Source organism: Vombatus ursinus, unplaced genomic scaffold (genome assembly GCF_900497805.2).
Source record: "Vombatus ursinus unplaced genomic scaffold, bare-nosed wombat genome assembly UNPS02014789.1, whole genome shotgun sequence".
NCBI lineage: Eukaryota > Metazoa > Chordata > Mammalia > Diprotodontia > Vombatidae > Vombatus > Vombatus ursinus.
Window position 1 is genome coordinate 1,082,728 of NW_020954567.1, and position 11,120 is coordinate 1,093,847.

Genomic DNA, 11,120 nt, shown 5'->3' on the forward strand with positions numbered 1-11,120 from the left:
AATGGGGACACTGGAAGGAGAAAGAGCAACCAAGAGTTTTTATCTTTATATGCCCTTCCTATATGTTCCATTTGTTCCATTTGTCCAGTTAAAAGATTTTTGGAAAAAGAGGAACTAAGGTCTCCTCAAAGACCTAAAAAAAAGAATCACAGAATCACAAAATTTTAAAGCCGGAAGAGGCCTCAGCAGCCAAATACTGAAACTGTTAGCCTCCAAATACTTCTCTTTCCTCTACCCCCAACCTCAATAGATCCAGTCACTCTCCCTCTGCTTAAATATCCACTATGCCTGGTGCAGCAGCCCATTCCCCTTGTGGAGAGCCCTGAACATTGGCAAGTGTTTCATGACCCTAAGTCAAAATTTGCTTCTTTGCAATTTCCATCCATTGCTCAAGGAAATTGATAAAGTTCAAGAGATTAAAATGCAACATTGAAATATTTCTATTATCTGAATTAGTGGATTGTTTGAAAATATAAAGATGAGCACCCTTTAAGCTAAAGCAGAGGTAAACAACCACTTGAATTATATTGGCAAGAGGAGATGTTAGTTTTCATTCTGAATGTCTTCTGAGATCTCTTCTCAAAGGACAGACCCTACTACAACCATTTTCTATTGCATCAGAAATCCAATAAACATTTATTAAATATTTATGTATATTTATTGTCACAGTGATGCTAACTCAAAGGTGAATATCGGTGCACTAATTTAAAATATTCCAGGACTTACAGCACTCATTTGTGTTTTTTTGTTTTGTTTTGTTTTGTTGTTTAAAGACTACCAAGTTAGGAATAGAAAGATTTTTCCTTACTATGAACCACAGTATTTATCTAAAACCACCCTAGTACATTCCCTTATTGATTACACCAGGACTATTGAAATATCCTGCTGGCTGGTCTCCCTGACACAAGTCTTTCCCAATTCCAATCCACCCTCCAATAAATAAACTCCAGTGACTCCCCATCACCTCCAGGTTCAAATATACAATCCTCTGTCTGGTGTTCAAAGCCCTTTATAACCTGCCTCTCCCTACCTTTCCAGTCTTCTTACACCTTCTAACCTCCTCACTCCCCCTCCATCTCCATTCAACGCCCCCCCTGCCCCTGCCCTTCCCTCTGTAATCCAGTGACACTGGTCTCCTTGCTGCTCCTCAAACAAGAAACTTCATCTCTTGCCTCTGAGCATTTTCACTGACTGTCCCCCATTCCTAGAATTCTCTCCCTACTCATCTCCAACTCCTGGGTCCCCTAATTTTCCTCAAATCCTAGCTAAAATCCCACCTTCTACAGGAAGCCATTCCCAGTGCTCTTCTAGTGCCTTCCCTCTGCTGATTATTTCCAATTTATCCTATCACATAGTTGTTTGTATGTTGACTGTGAACTTTTTGAGAGCAGACATTGTCTTTTGTCTTTGTATTCTCAGCACCTAACACAGTGCCTGGCATATAAGTAGGCATTTAACGAATGTTATTGACTGACTGGAGAAATACTGGAAGCCTTCCCAAAAAGATCAGGGGTGAAGTAAAGATGCCACCTGTCCTCATTATTTTTTCACTGTATTAGCAATAGTTGCTATAGTTATTATAGCAGTAAGATTAGAAAAAAGTGACTAAAGGAATAAGGCACAATTATCTCTGCAGCCAATATGATTGTTTGCCTGAAAAACAAAACAAAACCCTGGGAAAACCAACAAAGAAACTAAAAACAATTAATAGCTTTATCAAAGTAATCAGGAAATAAATACACAAAAGTCATCAGTATTTCTATATATTAGTAACAATAGTCAGGAGGAAAAGACAGAAAGAGATGCTGCATCTAAAACAATTATAAAACACATCAACTACCTAGTAATTAATCTGTCAAGACAAGAATATAAAATACAACACAAGAGATTATTTAAATATATAACACTAGTGGAGGCTGTATGTGTGCTTGGTAGGTATCCCATGGACTCTTCAGGTATTACAGTAGCTATAGCAATCCACATCAATTTATGGCCCACAGGAAGACAGGATGTCAGTTTACAGTTGATTTACCAGGGGAGTGCAATATATAATTTGCCCACGAGATGGCACCATATTCAACAAACCAGACAAATGAGAAAATCATGAAAAAAAAAAAAAGAATATGTTCACATACAGTACAATAAAACTACAACAACACTATTCCCCATAACATACATATACCATGGTTTGTTTGGCCATTCTTTAACTGATTGGAACCCGTTGTGATTCCAGTTCTCTGTTACAATAAAAGTGATATGATAAATATTCTTGAACATATAAGTCCTTCCCCTCTGTCTTTGATCTCTTTGGGATACATGCCAGCAGTAGTATTGCTGGATCAAAGGGTGTACATGGTTTGGTAACCTTTGGGTAAAGTTCCAAATTACTTTCCAGAATAGTTGGACCAATTCACAGGTTTACGGACACTATACTTGTCTTTCCACTGCCTCTTGAAGAATTCTTATTTTCTTTTTGTCCTCTTTTTTCAATTTGATGGGTATGAAATGGAACCTCAGAGTTGTTTTAATTTACATTTCTCAAATTATTAGTGATTTGGAACTTTTTTTCACATAACTGTTGATAACTTGAACTTCTACCCTGCCTGTTCATATCCTTTGACCACTTATCAATTGGGAAATGATACTTGTTCTTATATGTTTGTATCAACTCTCTACATTTCTCGAATATCCGATATTTATCACAGAAATGTGATGCAAACATTTTTTCCCAGTGCAGCACATATAAGCTCTGGAGCTACTCTCCCAACCCATACTCCAACCAGCAGATTAGGTACACAGAGCAAGGCTAGCTGGTGTCTGCTTGAGGTTTCTTAGAAACTCTGAGGAACTAAAGAGTTTTTTCTAATACTATTACTCTTGATGACACTAGAAATTCTTTCCAGTACAATTAATAGTTAATATTTCTACTATATCAACTAACCAGTGATTAGTAACCCAATATCAATTTACCTATTGATCTCTCTTCAATAACAATCAACATTAATTAGCAAAGGGATATTTATAGGAAAGATACAGCAAGACTTGAAATACAACCTCTGAAACAGAGAGTGTACCGTCCTCTACCACCTCAGGCCTTGGGGAGAGAAAGCTCAGACCTAACATACCTGCTACAAATACTGCTCTCATCAAGTTCCCTTCAATTTACAACATAGCTGTTTGCTTTCAGGACAGTCTTGTTGGCTGGATTGATTCACTGTTGGACTGAAGTCTAATAGGCCAGTCCTCCAGACTGGCTCTTCCCAGGCTCAGCTGCTACAACTGCCAGCAGACTCTGCTATGGATTCTTATAGTTGGACCTCTAGTAATTCTTTTGACCTTTTAAAGCTCTTATAGTCATAGCCTAGTTTCATTCAGTTTCCAATATTCATTCACTTGAGATCAGGAAAGGACTAAACACAACAGAGAAAGAAGAAACAAAAGGACCATGTGTTTGTTGCCATGTGATGACAGGTCGGAGGAAGGAATCTCCTGCTCAGATCTTTACAGTGCTCTTTCATCTTTACTCAAAAGCAGAGAGAGAGACACAGAGAGACAGAGACAGAGAGACAGAAATAGACAGAGAAAGAGACAGAGAGAGAAACAGAAGACAGATATCTCCTCTGTTTAAGCCTTTTATGCACAAACTGGAGAAGGAGGAGGAGGAAGGAGGAATAAGCATTTACATAACATCTACCATGCGCCAGATACCATGCTAAACACTTTATAAATATTATCTCATTTTAGCTTCACAATAACCTTGAGACGTAGGTGACGTTATCCTCATTTAACAGTTGAGGAAACTAAGGCAAATCAAGGCTAAGTGACTTGCTCGGGGTCACATAGGTAGTACGTGTTTGAGGCTGGAGGTCTTCCTGACTCTAGGCCCAGTACTCTATACACTATACACTATACTCTATGACCACCTAATTGCTATAGCTCTCAGTCTGAGAGGAGGCATATGGTCAGATGGTCAGATGGAAGGCCCTGCTTCACTACTTCTCCTCCCTCCAAAGGGTGGAGATTAAGCAGGAAAAGTATACAGTTGGAGATAAAAGTGAAATCTGCACAGCAGGAGAAAGAAGGCCCATTTACCATCAACTTTCTTCTTCCTCTTCCCTCAAGGAACAGACACAGTAGAAGACAGAAAGTCTGAGGTCAAAGGGAAGGTTTCCCCTCCTTGCATCAGAGATTCTTCATATCCTAGGTGGGAGATCAGGATGGCAGCAGGAAGTTGCCTTGTGCCGGCACAGATGAAAATTGTTGCTTTGGGGCAAATGGAAGGTGTCTGGCCTGGCCCCTTGGTACCTTCCCTCATGGGACACACTGTGCCCAGCAAGAGATGGAAGGCACAAGGTGCAAGGTCAGAGGAACTCTGTCTCCTTCTCAGCAGAGGAGGCAGGTTATGAGGCAAGGTTTTAGGACCTCCAGTTCCAACAGTTCTTCAGGTCAATTTTTTCTCTCAGCATTCCAGCCACCTGAGTGAGACCACAGTAAGAACAAGTACCACCACAACAACAATGGTTATCAATGGTCATCTACTTCTGTGCTTGTTCATTTAGAGGTCACCTCTCATGTCCCAAAAAAGAGAGCTGCAGATATCCTGGTTGCCATGCTTACTCTGCTGCTATTTAGGGTGACTTACTATCTCTCCTTTCTCTGAAAACTCTTGCTGTAGCAGGAAAAAATTCCAACTCACTCCAAGGAAGCTTGCAGCATGATATTTTAACAGGCAAAAGATAATGGCTTACAACCAAGAATAACCTATCTAGCAAAGCCAGATATAATCCCACAGAAGGGAAGATGAACTTCTAATGAAACTAGAAATTCCAAGCATTTCCAATCATTCCTGAGGAAAAGGCCAGAGCTAAGTAGACATTTTGAAAGGGAAACACAAGAACCAAGAGAAACATAGAAAAGTACCATATTTGATCGATTGGGTTATGTGGGGATAAATAGCTTAAATACTAATGGGGGATCAGAAACAAAAGTCTCATCAGAACCTTGATATCTTCATGGGTCATTAAAGAAAAATAATTAAAAGAGATAGAAGGGTTGGGTATAGTTTTGTTCTGTTTTGATGGTCTCAGAAAAAGTCAGAAATGGCAGGGATAGGAGACTATAGTGGAGAATAAAGGAGGAATAAGAGGAAAGAAATCAGTATCCTAAAACAGAAGCACATAAGATGAAGAGTATTTTTAAATGGAGGAAGGGGTGAGGGAAAGGGTCATCCCACAAACCCTCATTCTCATCTGAAATAGACAAAGGAAGATTGAACACAATTACACACATACATACACAAAGATCATAGTATAGATAACCATTAAACTCAAAAGGGAAATAGGAGGAGACAAGGAGTGGGGAGAGGGCAAGAGATTTAAGAGGGGGAGTATTAAAACAAACTCCAATGTTGAAAAGGGGAATGTAAAGGAAGAATTAAAAGGAATAGAAAAAAGAGTAAAATGGGATCAAGGATGGAGCAAGGGAAAGAGAAGAGGTGCAACAGTGGAAACAGGCCATTTCATTTACATAGCAAAAGTATCAGACAAACTCTTCTTTACTACCTCTTATTTGTAAGGGGGAGAGAGAATGAAAGTAAATAAAGAAAAAACTACAAAAGTACAAGATGAAGAGAAATATACAACTAAAAATCATAATTATGAATGTGAATGGGATGAACTCACTCATAAAACAGAAGAGGACATCACAATATATTAGAAAACAGAATCCAATAATATGTCGTTTCCAAGAAACACATTTGAAACACAAAGATATACAAAAAGCCAAAATGTGGGGCTAAAATAAAATGCATTATGCTTCATCTGAAATTTTTAAAAGTAGGGTAGTAATCATAATTTCAGATTAGGCTACAATAAATATAGACATGATAAAAAAAGAGATAAGCAGGGAAAATATATCATGCTTAAAAGCACTATAGATAATAAATCAATATGAGTACTTAATATATAGGCACCCAAGAGACCAGCATCTAAATACTTAAAGAAAAAATTGCCAGGAGAAATAGATAGTAAACTAAAATAGTAGGGGGCCTCAAGCTACTCTCTTTCAACTTTAGACAAACCTAATCAAAAGAGAGACAAGAAATAAGTTAAGGACCGAAATAGAACTTCAGAAAAATTAGAGATAATAGATCTCTGATCATTACTTAATGAGAACAGATAGGAATTTATATACTTTTCAACTTTATTGGCACTTTTACAAAAACTGACCATGAATTTGAACATAAAGACCTCAACGACATCAAAAAATACAGAAAAGCTGAAAATGCTATCTACATCCAGAGAAAGAACTATGGAGTTTGAATGCAGATTGAAGCATACTATTTGCTCTTTTTTTTCTTCTGTTTTGTTTTGTTTCCTCTTTCTTGCGGTTCCTCCTATTGGTTCTAATTCTTCCTTAAAACATGACTAATGTGAAAATATGTTTGGTAGAAATGTACATGTAGAGCCTATATCAGAATGCATTCCATCTTGGGGAGGGAGGCGGGGAGAGAGGGGGAGAAAAATTTAAAACTCAAAAGCTTATGGAAGTGATTGTTGAAAACTAAAAATAAATTAATAATAAAAAATACAGAAAAGCAATCATTTACCAATTATAATACAATACTTGGTGCATAGTAAGTACATAATAAATAATGGCTGACTCAGTTGTCCTTAGGTGAATGTTGGCAAGAGCAGAGATGCTTGCTGAAACATTTTGAGAAGTGGTAAAAGCCAAGAAATGAGTAAGTGACTCTTGAGGACACTAGCTTTGTTTCATAGAAAGCTTATTTTCCTATTCAAACAATGGCAAAAGTGACTGTTACCCATGCCTGGAACATACTCCCCCCTTGTTGCTGCTTCTTAGAATCCCAAGCTTTCTTCAAAACTCAGCTGAAGTGTCATCTCCTATATGAGAATGTTGCTAATCCATCTAATAGCTAGTGCTACCTTCCCTCTCACTCCCCACCATCACACATGCACACACAAGCCCCTGATATTTACTTTGCACATATTTTATATTTACTCACATATACATGTATTTTCCCATGATAGAATGTAAGTTTCCTGAGGGTGGGGAATGTGTTGGTTTTTGTCTTTATATCCCTGGGACCTATAATAGTACCTGGCTCATAGTAGGTATATAATAAATGTTGATTGATTGATTGTATTGTACTAAAACTAGTTCTACACATAGTAAACAGGAAGTAGGCAGTGTTCTCTAAAATACTTCTCTCTATGAGTGAAGGCAATGGAGGCATGATTCTGGATATTGAGTCAAGAGCCACTCTTGACTTTTAACATGTTTTGGAGTTTCAGAATCAACTAATCAACAAGCATGTATTAAATGATTACTATGTGCTGGGCACAAAGAAAGGAAAAAACAGTTCTTGCCCTCAAGAAGCTTACATTCTAGTGGTACAGATAACATGAAAATAATTAGGTAGTACAAGATACATGAACAGTTTATCTGTTATCTGATCAGCTGGAGGAGGTTTATCATCTAGATATGATCAATCCACAGCTCCATCAATAGTGTATTATTAACATGTCTGGCTTCCAACAGGCTCTATAACATTGACTATTTCCACCTTTTGTCATCCTGACAATTTTCAGGGAGTAAGGTGAAGCTTTGTGGATGTTTAGACTTGCATTTTTCTTATCATTAACAATTTGGAGCAAAATTTTATTTGGTTGTTAGTACTTTGAAATTCTTTTTGATAACTGTTTACTCATATCCTTTGACTACTCATCTATTAGAGAATGGTTCTTGATCTTATATATTTGTGTTAATTCCCCATATGTCTTAGATATCAGAGTATTATAAGAGATATTTGACATAAAAATTTTTTCCTTATTGATGATTTCCCTCCTTATTCTAGCTGCATTGATTTTGTTTATACAAAAGATTTTCAATTCATGTAATCAAAGTGTTCATCCGATCTTTTATGATTACCTCTCTCCCTTGGAGAGCATCTCCCCCCTCCCCAACTTCACCATAATTGCACAAGATGGCTCCTTCAATTCTCCTTTTTTTAAATGATGTAACAAACCTAATCACTAACTACAGTTATTCCCCAAGACTATGTTCTAGGCTCCCTACTCTTTTCTCTATATACTTTCTCTCTAGACAACCTTATCAGGTCCCATGAGTTTAATTATCACCTCTATGCCAATGACTCATAGATCTATATATCTAGTTCTAGTTCTCCCTTGAGTTTAAATTCCCCATCATCAGCTGCCTATTAGACTTTTCAAACTGGATATCCTGGAGACTGAAACTCAATATGCCCAAAACTGAATTCATTATCTTTTCTCCCAAACCCACTTCTTTTCCAAACTTCCTTTTTTCTTTCCAAGATACCACCTCTCTTCCAGTCTCCCAGGCTTGTAACCTTGGCATAATTCTAGACTCCATACTCTTTCCCACCCTACATATGTAATCAGTTGACAAATCTTACTGTTTCTTCCTTCACAATATCTCTTAAATCCAATTCCTCCTTTCTATTAACGCAGCTATCACCTTAGTTTGGGCCCTTATCACTTCCCAGTTAAAACACTGCTAACTGGTCTCCCTCCCTCAAGTCTCTCCCCAATCCATGATATCCTTCACACTACTGTCAAAGTAATTTTCTTAAGTGCAGATTTGATCAAATAATTTCCCTACTTAATCAACGCCAGTGGCTCCCTATTGCTCTAAGATTAAATACAAATGCCTCTGTTTAGCTTTTAAAATCCTTTTATAACCTTGCCGTAAACTGTCTTTCTAATTTCATGGTACATTATTCTCCCTCCAACATTCAGTGATCCAGCCACATTGGCCAACTCCCATCTCTGTGCCTTTGCTCTGGCCACTCCATCCCTATTTCCAGGTCTAGAACACACTGCCTTTTCACCTCTGCCTCATATCATCCCAGTTTAAACACTACCTTCTACATGGAGGTGCCATATTTTCCAGAAACACTGGACCCAGAGCATGCAGGAGGCCCTGAATGTGTCAAGGATGAAGCAACCCACCACACACAATTGACATAATTTGATGTGTGCACCTCAAGCTGGATTCCCTGTGTGTCCTTGGGGGGGGGGGGGCAAGACAGGCACCAGTCAGTCTGTGCCAGGCTGGGATAATGTTTGTTCAGCTGAGGTCTTTGCAGATTAGTGGACCCTCCCCTCCTATCTTCATAGTCCAGTGGCTCCCAAGGGAAAAGAATGAGACTTTTTGCCATTGCCTTGCCTTTCAGGAGGGGTTACTGCACCTTTCCTCTCTCGAGCCATGCCTCTTCCTGTGTCCTCCTTCTCCTTTTGTTGTACTGTCATAAATATGCAAACTTCTGCGAACTCATTTGGTTCCACATGCATATTCACTCTCTTGTAATAAACCTGGTTTTCACATAAGTCTTATGATGTTGTGATTGCCTGTTGACCTCCCCAACTGCTAGTGCTTTCCCTCTCAAACTATCTTGTGTTTAACTACTTGGTATTTACTTTTAGAGAGATAGTGGAAAGAGTACTGGCCTTGAAATGAAGAAGAACTGGGTTCAAGCCCTGTTTTTGACATATGTTGGCTATTTGACTCTAGGCAAATCACCTAACATCTAGTGCTCCAGACCAGAAGTATAAAACACAGCCCAGGCTGTGTGCTGCTCAAAGCAGATTAAAATGTAATTGAAAAATATTTAACAAAATAAATAAAAATACACTAAAACATAGATAATAATTCCTTTTTAAAGCCATCAATATGCAGTCTACAAGGATCCTTAAGTACAGTTTAATGGCCCCTATTTTGTTTCAGTTTGACACCACTGCTCTAGAAAACTCTTAAGACTTTGAAAGGTGTAAAGAAGGTGCCAGTCTGCATTGGTAGAGTGAGTAACCTCACCCCAGGAATTCTCTATACCAATGAAAATTACAGTTCTAGGCCTTAGACCTATTTATTTGTATTTATTCTGAATCAAATTTGGTTTTGATGTCTTTCCCTTTATAAAGTAAACTCCTTATGAGTAAGGATGCTTCATTCATTTTATTTGTATCCCCAGTGCCCAGCACAGGTACATAGAAGGCAATGGTGTTTAAGACAAAGCGCTCAATATAAATTTGATCAATTATATGACTTTTTAAACTTAGGTCATATATCCTTGAAACTTATTGGGGTGGGGCGAGTTTAACCAGTGAAAAGTGTTACACTGAAAAATCATGTCTTACCTTATGCCCCTGGAGTTCAAGAAGGAATTCTCTCCAGCTGTAGGAAAAGGATCACTTGAGATGAGGTTCTTCCAGGAAAATAGTACAGTCTCATGCTTCATAAGGGCTCTCAGTTCAGAATTCACTTCTCTACTTCTGTTTCAAAGTGCGAGACAAGATCACTCACTTCAACGTGCTGGAGAAAGTGGACCAAGGTTCGTTTTGTTCACTCTTTTTTTGAAGAGTACAGTTCTTGGAAAGCTGTACAGAGCAGGTGCTTATAAAAAACAAATGAATTGGTACTTTATTCACACCAGTTGCTTCTCAATAATTTGCCCTCCCATTTAACTTTCTTCCTCTTCGTTCTCCTCCTACCCCTGTTCCTGATTTTCTTTTCTCCAGGGCCGTTCCACCCCTCTCCTTTCTCCCATTGATGAGTTCCTGTTGGAATCTCCATTTTGCAGAAAGGCCCAGGCCAACCTGCCTTCATTTTCTTCCCAGCCCTGTTCCTGACTTTCTGTACTTCAAAGCCATGCCCCACTAGCAGAGTACGTTCATTACTAACCCTCATCCCCCCTCACTCAACTTTTCAGCTCCCTTTCCTGTCTAGTATTCCCTTATTAGAATATAAATTCCTTGAGGGCAGGAACTGTCTTTTTATGTGTATTTGTATCCTGAGTGCTTAGTAAGGTGCCTAGCATAGAGTAAACTTTTAAAAACTTCCTTCCTTCCTTCCTTTCCTTGCCTTCCTTCCTTCCCTCCCTCCCTCCTTCCTTCCCTCCCTCCCTCCTTCCTTCCCTCCCTCCCTCCTTCCTTCCTCCCCTCCCTCCTTCCTTCCTTCCCTCCCTCCTTCCTTCCTCCCCTCCTTCCTTCCTTCCCTTCCTCCCTCCTTCCTTCCCTTTCCTTCCTTCCTTCTTCCCTTCCTCGAAAAACAGCTAAACA